Source organism: Gymnodraco acuticeps, unplaced genomic scaffold (assembly GCF_902827175.1).
Source record: "Gymnodraco acuticeps unplaced genomic scaffold, fGymAcu1.1, whole genome shotgun sequence".
Lineage (NCBI taxonomy): Eukaryota > Metazoa > Chordata > Actinopteri > Perciformes > Bathydraconidae > Gymnodraco > Gymnodraco acuticeps.
In genome coordinates this window covers 1,850,087-1,866,495 of record NW_022990235.1, presented here as the reverse complement: position 1 = coordinate 1,866,495, position 16,409 = coordinate 1,850,087, and the positions used below count along the sequence as shown (strand labels likewise).

Below are 16,409 nucleotides of genomic sequence, written 5' to 3'. Positions count from 1 at the left end.
AATGGAACAACGCAATCTCCTCTTGTTGCAGCTCTTGTTGACCTAGTTACAGGTGTGCGTATGGTGATAAAATGTCTGAGCGGAGGTGAGGTAAATTGACTTTGACTTGACGTTGTAAGCTAAAATATATGTTTGTCTAATATTGACGTCTAATATTTGAGTAAATGCGTGTTGTTATATGTAACGTTCTTATTGGTTGTAACTGGGGATGTAGCTCAGTGGTAGAGCGCATGCTTTGCATGTATGAGGCCCCGGGTTCAATCCCCGGCATCTCCACTTGTTTTGAAGTGGTTCAATCCGATGGGATTTGGTTTGGGAACCGGTACAAGTCCCAAATGCAGAACAAATCATTATCACCACAGACCTGTGACAGTGATAACTATGGAAACCTGTTTGCGCCTCTGGAAAAAAAAAAAAAAATCCTGTAAGTCAATATATTGACTTAGCTATCTCAATATATTGACTTACGGCCCGTCCACACAGCGGCGTGCGTTACGGCCCGTCTACACTACAGGCATCGAAAAAGCTTGACGCTGGGCGTGTCTGAAGCTTGCCGATTTTTTGCGAGCAACGCGACCAACAACCAATCACATGAATCTCCCGCCCCTGACATACAAAGCAATAGCAATGTTAAAACGAAGTAAACTAGATATAAACTCCCCAAACAGGCGAAAACCTACCAGTTTCACCTACTGTCTCTGCCACCTCCCTCCATGCCTGGTTCCTCCGGTTTGTATCCCGGTAAATAGTTCTGGTCGGAAAGAACCGGGTGATTTGCTACCGTAATTTCTCGTTTGGCATATGAGGAAATGAACTGCGGTCCCCAGCTTGCACGCGGTTTGATTGGCTCGCGCTTGTACTGGCGGAAATTGCAAAAACGGGATTTGATTGGCTGACGCCAGCTTCGAGCAAGCATCGAGCCTCAAAAGTTGAACATTGTTCAACTTTTGATGCCGATAGACGCTCGCGATGCTTGCAACGCCTTGCCATGCTACCCACAATGCAGTCACCCCATTCAAATGAATGGGCGAAGCGTTGAAAGCATTTTTTGACGCCTGTAGTGTAGACGGGCCGTTACTATCTCAATATATTGACTTACTATTTCAATATATTGACTTACTATCTCAATATATTGACTTAGCTATCTCAATATATTGACTTACTATCTCAATATATTGACTTAGCTATCTCAATATATTGACTTACTATCTCAATATATTGACTTAGCTATCTCAATATATTGAGTTATCTTTTTTTGTATTGAATTGAATTGAATTGAATTGATTTATTTAAAACAAGGGACAGTGTACATTAATCAACATATTAAAAACATGTAAAAGTACTTGAATTAGCCAAAAGACTAGTTTTCATCGATAGTCCCTTTGCCAGATGGTGATAGACATCCTAAAAGCAATAATAAAAATACCACAACATTGTTATACCATTGTACACATTTACAATAGATGACATCACTGAATACAGATAAAAGCAAGTCATGATGATAAATAAATAAAACATTTACAATACACACTCATACACACACCTACACCCACACATCAGTGCTGACACTGTTGGTTTTCAATGAGCCACTTTTTAACGCTGTGCTTGAATGTATAGTAGGATGAGGATTCTCTTATTGGTTGTGGTATTGAATTCCATTGATGGGATGCGTGGAATGAAAAGACAGCCTGGCTGAATGCGCTTTTCCTAAATGGGATGGTGCAGTCTCCCCTAGCCGCACCTCTAGTAACCCTGGTTGAGGTGGACTTTAGGCTGATAAAGCCAGCCAGAGGAGGAGGAGCCAACCCACGAGTGATCTTATAAACTAAGCAGATGTTTTTGTAAACTATGAGATTTTCCCAGCTGAACAGATTATACTTTTTAACAATGTGACAATGATGATACCGGAATGGCTTTTTGTCTAGTGTTTTGAGTGCTTGTTTATACAGTGATTCCAGTGGTTTTAGAGCTGTAGAGTGTGCATTAGACCAGCTGATCAGACAGTAGTTGATGTGGGAGAGGACCATTGAGTGAAGGTATAGCTTAGCTGCTGCAGATGATAGGAAGTTTCTAATGTATCTGTAATTTGACAGATTGAACTTTACTTTATTGCAGACCTTTTTGATATGGGTTTTGAAATTGAGGTTTGTGTCAATATGTACTATTAAGTACTTGTACTCCGAGACAACCTGAAGTCTCCTTCCAGAAAATAAAACATCTTGTTCTGTTATAATGCTGTGGCCCTTGGAGAAGAACATACACACTGTCTTTGAGATATTTGGTTGCAAACAATTATTGTTAAGCCAGGATGTAATATTCTCCAACACATCAGTGACCTTGGTAGCAGCCTCTTCTGCGGTTCTGCCATGAGTAAAAACAACTGTATCATCAGCATACATTAATACATCACAATCTCCACACACAGAAGGCAGATCATTTATGTACAAACTAAACAGGATTGGGCCCAATATAGAGCCCTGCGGTACTCCAGTTGACAAACATAGTGCACTAGACTTATGGTTCTCAATTTGAACACATTGGGAGCGGGATGAAAGATACGAATTAAAGAGGTTGGTGAATTCTATAGAACATTTTAAGTTGAGTATTTTTTGCAATAAGATGTTGTGATCAACAGTGTCAAAAGCTTTCCGTAAGCCGAAACACAATTAAAAATGTTTCCGATTTAATTCAATTTCTTGCCTTTCTACAAATATATTAGGGACTATGGTGTTAAAAAATCCAAGAAAAATGTGTAGTCTAGGGTTGGGAGGGTTACGTTGTAAATGTAATCAGTTACTGATTACTGAATACAGTAAAACTCCTGTCTCCTGTACACCAAAACATACCTGTTATGTATGTGTCACATCAGGTGTGACTGTGCCTTTAAGATGGCACCGGGAGTTTTGGGATGTGTGAACCGGATACAGTTGTGTTGTTGTGGTGTTGTCATGGGAGCGTATGCAACAACGTGTTCAATAAACGGTCAACCTAAATGTCGTAGTCCATAGTCTTTTATATAAAACATTGGCGACGAGGATTATGGATTCTCTACTCTCACCTCTCTCCCCGTTCCTCGCACTGCCGGGCGAACCGCCGATTCCGTGGGTTCGCTGGCTTGAGTCCTTCGAAACGTTCATAGTAGCCGCGGGGCTAGCTGAAGCTAACGACGACAGGAAGAAAGCCCTGCTGATACACTCACTGGGCAGCGAGGGACAGCGGATTTTTCGGACTCTCGGACTCGCTCCGAAATATGCGGACTGTGTTACACTGCTCACTGGACACTTTGCTGCCCCACAAAATGTTATGCTCCGGCGGATTGTTTTTCGGCAACGCCGGTGTCAGTACCAGATGTGTTCGGGTGTATTTCCGTCATATCCGTCATATACTCACCTCCCTCTGCTCCCAGCGCTCTGCTGCCACACACCGGCCGTCTGCGGAACTGCAGCCGGAGGAACTCGGGACAGCTTGTTATGTGTAGGGTGCTATGGTGGGGTCCCATGTACTTGTGCACATAAATAATGTTTCTAATTATTTACAATTAAAAAATATATATATTCTGCGTTACTTTAGCCAACACTTTTATAAGGCCACTAGATTAGATCATTACGAAATGTGTAGATAGAATAGGCCTACATATCTTTCAGGTTGTTATTTTGTCATTATGTTTAATGTTTTATTTATCTTTTAGTATTTTTATATAGTATCTGAACTTTGGAGAGGAGTTGGGGGACACACGACACATCAAATCACATCTACAGATCAAGCCAACGCGAATGGAAGTACTCCCATACTCCTAGCGTGAAAATGTTTGTGAAAACGTGTGCAAAGTCTCCGAAAATCCTAAAAATAAGCTCATATTTGAATTCCCCATAAAAAAACACATCATTCAGTAAAAACAAGGCCCCACTGATCATCTACTCTGAGACGATTCCAGGGATGTCTGGCTTGAGTTTCTACCCCCAGGGAAAGTGGACAAAAGTGCCCGAAATCAGCCTCTTAATTTACCCAGGGCCTAGTGCTTAGCTTTTGGCATGAACATTCAGGAAACTCCCCTGAGTATTTTATTAAATATCTGAACTTTGGAGTGGAGTTGGGGGACACACGACACATCAAATCACATCTACAGATCAAGCCAAAGCGAATGGAAGTACTCCCATACTCCTAGCGTGAAAACGTGTGCAAAGTCTCCGAAAATCCTAAAAATAAGCTCATATTTGAATTCCCCATAAAAAAAACACATCATTCAGTAAAAACAAGGCCCCACTGATCATCTACTCTCTGAGACGATTCCAGGGATGTCTGGCTTGAGTTTCTACCACCAGGGAAAGTGGACAAAAGTGCCCGAGATCAGCCTCTTAATTTACCCAGGGCCTAGTGCTTAGCTTTTGGCATGAACATTCAGGAAACTCCCCTGAGTATTTTATTAAATATCTGAACTTTGGAGTGGAGTTGGGGGACACATGACACATCAAATCACATCTACAGATCAAGCCAAAGCGAATGGAAGTACTCCCATACTCCTAGCGTGAAAACGTGTGCAAAGTCTCCGAAAATCCTAAAAATAAGCTCATATTTGAATTCCCCATAAAAAAAACACATCATTCAGTAAAAACAAGGCCCCACTGATCATCTACTCTCTGAGACGATTCCAGGGATGTCTGGCTTGAGTTTCTACCACCAGGGAAAGTGGACAAAAGTGCCCGAGATCAGCCTCTTAATTTACCCAGGGCCTAGTGCTTAGCTTTTGGCATGAACATTCAGGAAACTCCCCTGAGTATTTTATTAAATATCTGAACTTTGGAGAGGAGTTGGGGGACACACGACACATCAAATTGCATCTACATATCAAGAAGAAGCTAATGGTGGTACTCCTAGCGTGTGAAAATGTTTGTGAAAAACGTGTGCAAAGTCTCCGAAAACGGAGCAGTGGCTGTGATGCTAGCTTTGCGGCTAGCGGTTAGTTGTTATTGTTTGAAGTTGTTGCTTTGGAAACAACATGACGGAGAAAAAATTAATATCTTCTACATATAATAACGGACAAAGTAAAGAATGAAGTGTAGGCTATGCCTGTTTGAAGTTGTTGCTATGGAAACAACATGACGGAGAAAAAGTATAATCTTCTACATATAATAACGGACAAAGTAAAGAATGAAGTGTCGGCTATGTTTAAATGTTCGGAATTTGACCGTGATGGCCCTCTTGAGTTGCCGTAAAATATGACGAATATGACGGATGCGACGGAAATACATCCGAACACATCTGGTACCCCGAACACATCTGGTACTGACACCGGCAACAGGCGGGTGAGTCCGTCCACCATTACGTGGCTGATCTGAGGGGACTAGCCAGCCTCTGTAAATTCGGGGCGCTGGAGGATGAACTAATACGGGATCAGCTGGCTGAGCACACTAACAGCTCGACGCTCAGAGAAAAGCTGCTAATGATGACAGACAAGCTCACTTTAACAAGAGCAGTGGAGGTAGCATTCCAGCTTGAGTCAGCAGCAGCCTTAGCATCCCAGCTAGCTCCCTCCTCCGGTTCTTTTCCCCACAGACCCATGCTACTAACTCAAACGGTGGCGCTACCCATGGAGCCTCCCGGGGAGATTTTCCCTGAGGACAACTTTGATGTGAACTTTGCAGCACGCCAGGGTACGGCAGCACGCCGGCCCTGTGGTAATTGTGGCTCATCATCGCACCAGAGTCGAGCTCCGAACTGCCCTGCCAAGGGACAGAGGTGTCAACGCTGTGGCAGACAGAACCATTTTGCACGGGTCTGTCGCTCTGTTCCTGCAGCCGACAGCCCACCTCCACGTACGCCTGGGCCACACGCACCGACGACCATCCACTCAGTGGGCGCCATCTCCCGACGGCTAAAGTGCTGCACGGTGGAGCTGGATGGGGTCTGCCTCCCGCTGCTGCTGGATACGGGGGCCTCCAAGTCGCTCCTGAATGTTTCCACGGTCCGGCGTCTCTTTCCGCTCCGAACAATCACCGCCGACGCCGAGGATCTGTACGGGTATGGACACTCTAAAATTGGAATGGCGGGCACAATCACCTTGGCTGTGCGTTACGGGACTAAGGCTCTCCCCGCATTCACCTTTCAAGTGTCTCACCAGGGGGCCAACCTCATGGGTTTTGATTTGTTTTGTGAGTTGGGTTTCACCCTTGTGGACAATTCTGGGGCTGCTATCTTGTCTGTTGGCTCGCCGTGGCATCAGCGCTGGCCTGCCCTGTTCAGTGGTTTGGGCTGCCTCACCGCCTTTGACCACCAGCCCCTCAAGCCTGAGGTACACCCCGTGATTCAGCCCATACGCCGCCTGCCTCTCGCCCTGCGCGACGACGTCACCGCCAAGCTGCAAAAGCTCTTGGACGCGGGCATCATCGAACCCCCGTGGATTTCAAACCTGGTGGTGGTGAAGAAGAAGTCAGGGGGCCTGCGCCCGTGCATCGACCTCAGGCCGGTTAACAAGGCCGTGATACCTGACAGGTATCCGCTGCCCACAGTGGAGGAGCTACCCGCACAATTCTACGGCTCTTCCATGTTCACGAAACTAGACCTTCGTCAAGGCTACCTGCAGGTTCTGCTGCACCCTGACAGCCGCAACCTTACAGCTTTCGTGACTCATGTCGGAGTGTTTCGCTACACCCGCATGCCTTTTGGCCTCAGCTCGGCCCCCAGCTGTTTTCAAAAAATCATGTCCACCATCTTCGCCGGCATCCCGGGCGTGGTCGTCTTCCTGGACAACATAGTGGTTCATGGTGCTACACCAGCCGTTCATGACGAACACCTGGCGAGGGTGCTGGACGTCCTCGCCAGTCACAACCTCACACTCAATGGGGAAAAGTGCACCTTCGCTGTTCCAGCCATCGAGTTTGTGGGGTTCCGCCTGACCGCCGACGGCCTCAGCCCGCTACACTCCAACGTAGAGGCGGTGCTGCGCCTGCCTGAGCCGTCCTGTCCGGCTCAGATCTCTTCGTTTCTGGGGATGACGGCCTACTACCTGCGCTTCCTTCCTCAGTACTCCTCGACCACCTCCCCACTACGCGAACTCCTGAAACAGGACGTGGTCTGGGAGTGGACCAGATCCAGGGGGGCACAGAACGCCCGGTGGCGTTCACCTCTCGGTCCCTCAACTCGGCCGAACAGAAATACTCAGTGGGGGAGCGGGAGGCGCTGGCCTGCGTCTGGGCGTGCGAGCAGTGGCACATGTACGTGTATGGGCGGCATTTTACGTTGCGTACTGACCATCAGGCTCTTACAGCCCTGCTTGCTACATCGGGGTCGGGGCACAAACCGCTGAGGATCTACCGCTGGTCAGAGAGACTCCTGCCGTATGACTTCACCACAGTGTTTACTCCCGGCAGGGAGAATGTGGTGGCTGACCTGCTCTCCCGCGCCGCGCCACCCCCACCCCAGCGCCCGGCGTGGGCCCGGACGCAACAGAGTCAGAGCTCATACTCATGCTTCACGCCCCGCTTCAGGCCGGGGTTTCCCTGGATGACCTTCGGCTCGCGTCGGAGGAGGACCCCACGCTCTCCCGGCTCCGCACTTACATCCGGGAGGGATGGCCTGCGAAGTTCCCAGGGGAGCTGGCGTCTTTTCATCGGGTCAAGGACGAGCTGACCTGCTGGAACGGTGTCTGCGTGGCCCGGGGCCTCCGCACGTTCGTTCCCATCGACCTCAGGGCCCGCGTATTGTCTATGGCGCACGAGGGCCACCTGGGTATCGTGAAGGTAAAACAGCGCTGCAGGGATTTGGTGTGGTGGCCGGGCATAGATCGAGATATAGAGACAATGGTGAAGGAGTGCACGGCCTGCCTGGTCAGTGGCAAAACTCGCCACTCCCACCGCCCTTGCAGTGGCCGCGTGCGCCTTGGGAGCACATGCAGCTGAACATCTGTGGGGAGCTGCATGGCGTCCCGCACCACCAACGCTTCCTCCTGGTGGCCTACGACCTCCATTCGAAATGGCCAGAGGTGGTCGCCACAGGGTCCGTAACGGCTCGGGTGGTCACAGACTTCCTCTCCTCTCTGTTTGCTCGGTGGGGCAGTCCTAACGCCATCACTACGGATAACGGCCCACAGTTTGTCTCCTCTGAGTTCGCCACCTTTGTGGAAGGGAGGGGGATTAAACACATCCGTACAGCTTTCCACCACCCGCAAGCAAATGGGGGGGTGGAAAGGTTCAACCAAACCCTAAAGAACGGGATCAGAGCACACCTGGCAGATGGTCTTCCGTTCTCAGCCGCGCTGCTTCGCACCTTGCTTCACTACCGGGCGACGCCGCATTCAACTACCGGCAGCTCCCCAGCCCTCTTGATGATGGGCCGTGAGCTGCAGCTCCCTTTGGATCGGCTACGGGCCCCGGCGGCCGTCACGCCAACAGCCACATTACATTACATTACATTGCATTTAGCTGACGCTTTTATCCAAAGCGACTTACAATAAGTGCGTTCGACCAACAAAATACAAACTTGAAGAAAACAGAATCATATAAGTACATCAGGCTTCATAGAGCAAAAACATTTCAAGTGCTACTCAACTGGCTTTAGATAAGCCAGCCCTTTATTAGTATATAAGTGCTTTGTTAATAGTTCTATCGCTCGAAGTGGAGTCGAAAGAGATGAGTTTTCAGTCTGCGCCGGAAGGTGTGTAAGCTATCTGCTGTCCTGATGTCAATGGGGAGCTCATTCCACCATTTTGGAGCCAGGATAGCAAACCCATGTGTTTTTGCTGATGGGAACTTGGGTCCCCTTCGCAGCGAGGGTGCAGCGAGCCGTTTGGTTGATGCAGAGCGGAGTGCACGTGCTGGGGTGTACGGTTTAACCATGTCCTGGATGTAGGAAGGGCCAGATCCATTCGCAGCATGGTACGCAAGTACCATTGTCTTGAAGTGGATTCTAGCAGTTATCGGAAGCCAGTGAAGGGAGCGGAGGAGCGGCGTGGTGTGGGAGAATTTAGGAAGGTTGAAGACCAGGCGAGCAGCTGCATTCTGGATGAGCTGCAGAGGGACATGGCACATCCAGGTAGACCAGCCAGGAGGGAGTTGCAGTAGTCTAGGCGTGAGATGACGAAAGCCTGGACCAGAACCTGCGTCGCTTTCTGGGTCAGCTGGGGACGCATCCTCCTGATGTTGTAAAGCGTGTATCTGCAGCAGCGGGTTGTAGCAGCGATGTTTTCAGTGAAGGACAGGTTGTTATCTAGGGTCACACCCAGATTCCTTGCAGTCTGAGTCGGGGAAACAACAGAGGTGCCAATGTTGATTGTTAGGTCAAGAGTGGGACAATCTTTTTCCGGAAGGAAAAGCAGTTCAGTCTTGTCAAGGTTGAGCTTGAGGTGATGATCAGACATCCACTGAGAGATGTCAGCTAGACAAGCAGAGATGCGTGCGACGACCTGGGTCTCTGAGCGGGGAAAGGACAGAATTAATTGGGTGTCGTCAGCGTAGCAGTGGTATGAAAAACCATGCGGGCTAATGACTGATCCGAGCGAGTTTGTGTACAAGGAGAAGAGGAGGGGACCAAGAACAGAGCCCTGAGGGACCCCTGTAGTTAATTGACAAGGGTCGGACTCGGACCCTCTCCAAGTAACCCTGTAGGTGCGGTCTTTGAGGTATGAGGTGAGGAGGGAAAGTGCAGAGCCTGAAACTCCAAGTTCTTGGAGAGTGCGAAGGAGGATCTGATGATTCACCGTGTTGAATGCAGCAGACAGGTCCAAAAGGATGATGACAGAGGAGAGGGAGGCTGCTTTAGCAGTGTGCAGTTCCTCAGTGACAGCAAGGAGGGCAGTTTCTGTGGTGTGACCTGCCTTGAAACCAGACTGGTGCGGATCCAGAAGGTTGTTCTGATGGAGATAGCAGGAGAGTTGTTTAAAGACAGCGCGTTCAAGTGTTTTAGACAGGAACGGGAGGAGAGAGACAGGCCTGTAGTTTATAACATCAGACGGGTTGAGAGTGGGTTTCTTTAGGAGAGGGTTTACTCTTGCCTCCTTGAGACTGTTTGGAAAGTGACCAGAAGTTAGAGAAGTGTTGATGAAATGGGTGAGAAACGGTAGAATATCAGGAGCGATAGTCTGAAGGAGGTTTGAAGGGATAGGGTCCAGAGGACAGGTGGTAGGGCAGGCAGAGGTAATGAGGGTAAGAACCTCACTTGGAGAGAGAGGGGAAAAGGAGGTCAGTGTGTGGGTGAAAGGAGGGTCTGGTGACCCAGCGGTGAGTAGAGGTGAGTCAGAAAAAGAAGAGCGAATATCATCAACCTTTTTTTTCAAAGTGGTTAACAAAGTCGCTTGACAGAAGGGAGGAGGGGGAAGGGGCTTTGGGGGGGGTCCAGGAGGGAGGAGAAGATGGAAAATAGTTTTTTGGGATTGGAATAGGAAGATTGGATCCTATCTTGAAAGAAAGTGCTTTTTGCCTGAGAGATCGAAGCAGAGAAAGAGGAGAGGAGAGCCTGATAGGTTAGGAGGTCGTCACGGTGTTTGGATTTCCACCATTTCCGCTCTGCTGCCCGAAGGACGGTTCTATTAGCACGCAGTGCATCATTTAGCCAGGGAGCAGGAGGGGACTGACGAGCCTGCCGAGATGTGAGAGGACAGAGAGAGTCCAGAGAGGATGAGAGAGTAGAGAGGAGAGTTTCTGCAGCAGAGTTTGGAGGTAGTAGTTGGAACGAGTCCGAGGAAGGGAGGGCTGAGAGCACCGATGAGGCAAAGGTAGAGGGGGAGAGGGAACGAAGGTTACGGCGGACAGGTGCAGGATGAGAAGAGATTAGTTTGTTATGTTTGGAAAGGGGTAGAGAGAATGAAATGAAGAAGTGATCGGATGTGTGGAGCGGGCTTACAGAGAGGTTAGAAGTAGTACAGTTCCTTGAGAATATGAGATCAAGGACATTACCAGCTTTATGAGTTGGTGGGGACGGAGACAGTGAGAAAGCAAAGGCGGTTAACAGAGATGTTAGTTCGTCTATCTTCCCTGTCTGGAGGTTGAAGTCTCCGAGAAGTACAGCGGGAGGACCAGTTTCAGGGATGTGTGAGAGGAGATGATCTAATTCCTCCAAGAAGTCCCCCAAGGCGCCTGGTGGACGGTAGAGAACAACAATGGTTAATTGTATAGGATGGGTTACTGTGACGGCATGGAATTCAAAGGTGGAAGGAGTGAAGTTAGGTAGCTTGAAGAGGGAAAAGCTCAATTTGGGAGAGAGCAGGAGACCAGTGCCACCTCCTCTGCCAGTGGGTCTGGGTGTATGGGAGAAGGAATATGCTGTGGAGAGAGCTGCTGGGGTGGATGTGTTGGATGGAGTAATCCACGTCTCAGTGAGAGCAAGGAAATTCAGAGACTGCAGGGAAGCGTAACCAGAGATGAAGTCAGCCTTAGGAACAGCTGACTGGCAGTTCCACAGGCCGCCTGAAACTAGATGTTGGATCTCAGTGGAGCATGTGGGATAGACGAGAGCAGGCCGGTTATATCGATTACGAGATACACGGGGCCAGTGATAATTGCGAGAAGACACATAAACAGGAATGGAGAAAATACACATGATTATAGCATGAGGGGCTAAACAACCAAATAAAATAAAACACCAGCGATACTTTAGCTCAATCAAAGTAGGATTTGCCTCCTCTTTGCCTCCCTCATGACTCCCGCAGGACTCCAATGTCTTTGTCAGTCTTACTCCCACAGGACTCCAATGTCTTTGTCAGTCTTAGCCTGTCTGACGCTGAAGCTGACGCTCCAGGAAAGTGCTACCTAAAATGGACCCCTGATTGCTGAGTTCTCACAGCTGTGGGGCCACGTCCCTTTAATTAGTTAACTCTCTGCAGCTGGTGGCCCTCAAACGGAAATCTAGACTGGCTCCCTCCTGACTTGTTATTGTATTTTAAGTGGCCCAATGGTTTTACAATTACATTAAACCCTAAGTTATAAAGTTATGAGTTTAACCCTTAATACAGTTACACCTACTCAATAAAGCTCTTAGTATTCTACAAATGTTTAAATCAAAGTTAACCCTAGCAGTCAATTAGTTCAGTTTTAAGGTTTCAGTCAAATTACTTGTCCCAAGTTTCTGCCTGACAGATACTGTAGCGGTTTTGAGATTTAAAATCACAATTTCAGTCAGATCAACTACAGAGCATTGATACAGAGTACACACACTGAAACAGAGAAGTCTAAAAACAGAATGTTACTCACACAATTCTAGAAGTCTCCAGTTGCTTTCCTGTCAAAATCGAGTTGCACACCCTGCCAGAGCGCCAGGGTTGCAGAGGCTCAGCGTCGCATGAAGCAGCGGTTCGACAAGAGACGGAGGGTGAGAGCGCCTCCCTTCACAGTGGGGGACTGGGTCAGGATTCACCGTCCTAACCGGAACCACAAGCTGCTATCCTTCTGGACGGCGCCGATGAAGGTCACCGCTCAACTGGGGTCAGCCACCTTTCGTCTGGCCGACGGATCACGGCATGCCCCCCATCGTGGACCCAGGGAGGATGGGGACTTTGTTTTTCCTGATGAGCAGTTGCAGGGTCCAGCCGGGTTCCCACCTGAGCCGGTTGAGCCAGTGGTTCGTTTTGAAGCTCATCCGGCCAGTGTCCGGGTCAGACCAAGATACTTGGAAGACTATTGTGAGCTTGTGACTCTCAGGGGTAATGTTCAGAGCATAGTCTGTTGCGTGGCAGAATAATCCACATGGCTATGCTGGTGACTGGCAGTCTACCCAGTTCATCTAGAGTAGATAGCTAAAAGTTAATTGGGTTCCTTGTGGGGGGGGGGGTAAATGTTATGTACGTGTCACATCAGGTGTGACTGTGCCTTTAAGATGGCACCGGGAGTTTTGGGATGTGTGAACCGGATACAGTTGTGTTGTTGTGGTGTTGTCATGGGAGCGTATGCAACAACGTGTTCAATAAACGGTCAACCTAAATGTCGTAGTCCATAGTCTTTTATATACAACAATACCCATCACAGTATGTTTTGGTGTACAGGAAACACAAAAAGCAAAAGGAAACTGAACGTGTTTTACTGTTTTAATGGCTTATCAAGAGCACAACTGAAACATAACATCTGAAACGATGTAACAACATAATCAGGGGTGCACATAACTTTTTTTCCCTGGTTCTCAAAGGAGCACCTGGAGATGTTGCTTGGTGCTCATCCTTAAAATGAAATAAACCGTAACTTTTGAGGGGGTCTTGACTTTATTTGCCAGACACACGGCACTGAACACAAATGCAGAGGTGAACACAGAACACACATGCAGAGGTGAACACAAGACAATATTAGCACGACCAGTAATCCTACAAGCTGTCATCACTACCCTCCTGACTGTTCTCCTCACTGTCTTCCTGACATGCATTGGTAGCTGATGATGTAGGCCTACTACTTTCTCTCTGGTTGAGTCTGCGATTAGCTGCTTGCATCCACAAGTCAACAGCTGGTTTTGGGTCGAAAGTCTCTGTTTTCATCTTAGACAAGTAGATGTAATCAAATAAGTATGTGAACATAACCAATAACCTACCATAGCCAATAACAAATTAATGTAACTTATTTTATTTTTGTTGTTCATATCTTATTTTACCTTAACATTTATTTATACTTTTTTTTTTTATCTTTCCAGTTTTAAAGGATATTTTTGGTTTACTGTCCTATAGTATACATTGGAATGATTTCAAACCTGTTTATCCCAATAATTATAAAGGAGTGCCTTGAAAATATGTGTTTACATAAATTGTGATCAAAACGTTTGAGACCCACTGAGATAACTTAGACTAAAGTGAACTATCTAAACACTCAGAGTCCTTTACCTCACTGAGCTGTAGTCATCAGCCTCTCAGTCTGACTGGAGAGAACTCTCCCTCCACATTATTGTAGAAACATCTTCTTCTTATATCCGTTAGAGCAGCTAGCACCAGATTCTAATAACAACAGCGCCGGAACCGGTGCACCCTCCCACGCTCACTCGCACATTGGCTGTGAGCTGCGGGTGCCAGATAAGCCAACATCCCCCATTTTCATCACTTACAGCGCCCATTGTACAGGGCAAATGAAACGTGTAACCAGGGTGAAAACACATCCTCACTCCCAGGTCGGCCTATGTTGACGTTATGTCAAGTCCCCTGTGTCGGCTTTTTCCAACGCAAGGGGGCGGCCCTTAGCGTACATTTTCAACTTTCCGGGATGTCCATAGGCTTCTATATAGCTCCGTAAACATATGCTGTATTAGCAACACTTATTGTTTGTACTTCTTTATTTTAATTGAATAATGTAGGACTTTTGTTGCCGTCCGTTAGGGGGAGAGTAGGGGCTCAGAAAACTGAAATCTGTATTATTTCATCGTTTTTTTCCTTCTAATTTTGTATTCTTTTCTAAACCACACACTGTTATTTACTCAACAATAACACACAATTATCCTTGTGTTTATTTATTTGTTTGATTAATAAACACAAGTTGGAGTCCATCAGGACCGAGGGTCGGAGCAGCTCTAGAGAATTTTACACCCGGAAGTAAGTATTCTCTCCGCTTCGCTTGACAAACCCCGTGATAGTCCTCAAGCTCTGTGATTGGAGAGTGTGCTCCAAGGGTTACGCAGAGCGTCGAACAGCACTTGAAATGGAATGGAACCACGGCAGACTGTCCAAAAGTGGATTTGAACGGGTCCACCCCGTTCCCCCCCTCCCCAGAACTACACATGCTGGCTATTGTGTGTTTCGCAACATGTTCTCTATCTATGGCACGTCTCTACTGGGAATTGTAGTTTTAAAAGACGTTTTCGTATTTCCCATAATAAGAAGTTGCCAGTATTCAACTGTGTACATCCCTGGAGGTTTAGGGGATAGGAAACACTCACATTTAAAACATATAATTAATAAATGGGTGAAAATTGCTTGTGCCCATAATGGGCAGCATTAATATATACCCACATGCCAGCTAAGGTCAGAAGAGCTTTATTTAACAGCTGGTCTTATGTCTGTGACCCCTCCTGTTGTTAATTGATAAGCCTGAAACATGCACTTGTCAAGGTTCAGAGGCACATTTTGCAAATATGGCAGTAGCCATCGATCATCTTAAGATAAGATATACTTTATTGATCCCAAGTTGAAAACATTTGCGTTACATCAGCATGTGTAACAGTTGTAAATATGCAGTGGTGTTTATTTGTAAATCATTTAGTATAATCACACAAATTCTGTGTTTTATATTGAATAATTCTGTGTTCTTTATTTATTGAATATTCAATACCTGACAAGGTCTGAGATGAACAACTTGGGTCACAGGTTCCTCAACAGTGCATTACAAGACATCTATCAATATGTGTGTATACATCCACCATTATACTGTCGTATTCTGCACATTTCTTATACTATCTACATACATCTTATAAGAGTATAATACATATGTATAATATCAGTTAAAATAAGTGCTTACACATACAGTAGTTAACATTGCAGGAAAGCAATATATTAGTACTTTGTCAGGCTTATTATTTATACCCCCAAAGCTTTTTTCTTATTCAAAATAAGACCTTAACCTAAAGTATTCTTTAATGTTTAAATAAAGCCTTATTAGTTTGTCTGTCTGTGTCTCCTATTAATATATAATAATAAAAATAATACATTTCAATAACGTGCTTTAACCACCAGGTGTCCATTTCTATCAGCTGTGCACCGTTATGGTGTAAATACAGCCTATCTACCAATTGGATAAAATATAAAAGTCAGCCGAATTAGTGTTGATACTGCAAGGAGACGTATTGTGTGAAGAGAAATGGAAGATTTTGTTTGATTGTTGATATATTTATGATCCACGTCACATATTCAGTTTCGGCGGCAGTTGTTCCTGTTTGTCTAGAAGTCTTCTCATCAGGGCTCTATAAATAGCGAACTACGGCAGATATGTAATATTTAATGCAGCCGAACCGTGTATTACAATGCCGTTATGTGATGACTTTCAAAGAAAAAAGCAAGCACACTCGGAATAAAGTATCATTTTATTTAAAAAAAATGTTTTCGTATTTCACATCAACAGGAAGTCCGGTTAACTAAAATGTCCGTGCAGAACAACACCCCAACCCATAGATCCGTGGGTGAATAATGTAATCACCACATTGCACACATCCCTTCACATTTAAATTTAAATTTACATTAAAGTATTTCGTGAGGCCTTCTAAAATGTTTTTAAATATAATTAGGGTTGTAGTTGAAGAGTTTGTAAATTATTGCAACGCAATCGCACAACGGCACGTCCATTAATACAGATAGGCCTACTGATACAGATTTCAGTATTCTGAGCCCTTACTCTCCCCATAACTGACGGCAACAAAAGCCCTACATTATTCAATTAAAATAAAGAAGTAAAAACAATAAGTGTGGCTTGATATTGAGTAAGACAAAGGTTGATAAACGCTGTGAGAATGGATCTGCGGGTTGC

The 16,409-nt window shown here is 46.4% G+C and overlaps 1 non-coding gene across 1 annotated transcript; it reads left to right on the top strand.

Moving 5' to 3' along the window:
- The first annotated feature begins 204 nt into the window (after positions 1–204).
- trnaa-ugc lies at positions 205–276 on the top strand. Its single transcript has one exon. It is a non-coding gene; the product is annotated as a tRNA-Ala (tRNA).
- Positions 277–16,409: the final 16,133 nt, after the last annotated feature.